This window comes from Sparus aurata, unplaced genomic scaffold (genome assembly GCF_900880675.1).
Source record: "Sparus aurata unplaced genomic scaffold, fSpaAur1.1, whole genome shotgun sequence".
In the NCBI taxonomy this organism is placed as follows: domain Eukaryota; kingdom Metazoa; phylum Chordata; class Actinopteri; order Spariformes; family Sparidae; genus Sparus; species Sparus aurata.
The window spans coordinates 30,371-32,223 of record NW_022045105.1 but is presented as its reverse complement, the minus strand read 5'-3'; the positions used below and the strand labels follow the sequence as shown (position 1 = coordinate 32,223).

The window sequence follows — 1,853 nt, the reverse complement described above, 5'->3', positions numbered from 1 at the left end:
TGTTTTGGCTGTATTATGGCATTCATTTGGCATTTTTGGCTTCCTTTTGGCATTAAGAAAGCCTTTTGGGTTAACTGTGGTATGATTAAGGTTGTCCATATGTAGCCTGAGCACCCTCACCCCTCCTCACAGCGGGGCGCTGTGTCTCTCTGGTGCACTGATTGATGGGCGGTCACTCCTCTATATAGCAGGTGGTTTTACCTGGCGCGCCCTCTCCTTTTGCCGTTCTGCTCGTCCTCAGTGGTGGCGGAGTGGATGTCAGCGTGGTGGAGCTCAGGTGGTGTGGCTCTGCTGGCGTTGGAGCGTCCTTGGCATCTTTACCACGTTATCTCTGCAGATGCACGTTATCTCTGCAGACGCACGTTATCTCTGCAGCGCACAGGTAAGGCGCGGTAAAGCGCACCGCTGCCTCTTCTCCCCACTCACTTGTCGATTGTGTAAATGTGACACAGTTGTCTCCTCTGCAGTGTGGCAGACTGCTGGTGCCGTGGGGCTGGGTCGTCCTTCTGGAAGCCCATCTGGGTGTCGTTGTGTTCTCCACGTGGTAAGTCGGCGTTGTCCGCTCCTCGCTTTCCATTCTGTTGTTCCGCCTCCAGCTGATTGCTATTTTGTGTGTTGCCTTAGAATATTTATTCTGACTCTCCACGACGCTGTGCCGGTGAGGTCTAAAGACACGGAAGCCATCACCTCCTGGACCTACTGCTGTTTTGGTTATACTGCAACTGTGTTTTGTGTCTCCTCGGCTCTTCGGAGCTGCGTCGGAGGTCAATTGACCTCAGAGGCTTGTAGCGGAGCTGGCACTGGGGCTTAGATTGCTGCCCCTGGGAACTTCATTAATTAATATAATTAAGATTTGTATTGTGTTTTGGGAATGAGACTCCTCTCTATTTATTTAGTTAACATGGTTTAATAACCTTTTTCTTGATTTGGGTCTTTGTTTATTTCCCTGTTATTCAATTAATGTATTGTTATTCAATTAATGTATTGTGTGTGTGTGTGTGTGTGTGTGTGTGTGTTAAAGTGGCTGTGCTAGGACTGTGAGGCTTGGTTATATTCTTTTTGTTTGTGGACAGGTGCTGTGGGCCCCTGACGGTGACCTAATCCCTGGTGGTGGACCCTTTTCTTCACGAATGTGTGTGTGTGCAGTGTCACGGGTGCTTTTGTTAATTCTCCCTCCCTTGATTTGATTTCGGGCACCAAGGTAACCTCAGCCCTGTTCACCCCTTCATTTGGCCACAGCCTAGCAGCAAGTGAGTCAGCCAATGATGTCTGTCTTATTAATTAACTGTTAAATAAAACTGTTTAGATTTTTCTAAAAACGTCTCTCGCCTGTGGTAATTTCGGACTGTGCGACCTGTAATAAAGGTAATCAATTATTTCTTTTCCACAATTAACTATTTCCTGGGGCGAAACTCCCCAGGTGGCGTTGTCGGTGACACCTTATTACCCTCCACTTGCCACAATTTGGCGTTGTCGGCAGGATCACCACATTTTAAAGGGTCAGAGACGTTTTTTTTTGTTATAGGTATTTATCTTTTTGTTTTGTTTTTCCCATTGACGTCGGTATTTGTACAGTGGTATAGCCAAAACAGCAGTGTTCAGTCCAGTGTTCCATGTTTCATATTATCTTGTAGTGTTTTCCAGGCAACATGGATGAGGAGGTACAACAGCTTAAGGAGCTGGTGTTGCAGCTCAGGGCGGACAACGAGCGACTCCACCAGGAGCGTGCTGCTTCCCCAGGGGGCCCTGCTGGGGCAGCTTCAACCTCTGCTGGTCCGGCTGGTCATGCCCCCGCTGTCGGTGTCTCGGCTGCTCTCGCAGAGCGGTTGGTTGTGATCCCACGAGATCGTAAG

The 1,853-nt window shown here is 48.7% G+C and overlaps 1 long non-coding RNA gene across 1 annotated transcript; it reads left to right on the top strand.

The window, feature by feature from the left end:
• The first annotated feature begins 321 nt into the window (after positions 1-321).
• LOC115577614 (uncharacterized) lies at positions 322-1,628 on the top strand. The gene is made up of 3 exons (XR_003983231.1): positions 322-382; positions 468-544; positions 625-1,628. It is a non-coding gene; the product is annotated as an uncharacterized LOC115577614 (long non-coding RNA).
• Positions 1,629-1,853: the final 225 nt, after the last annotated feature.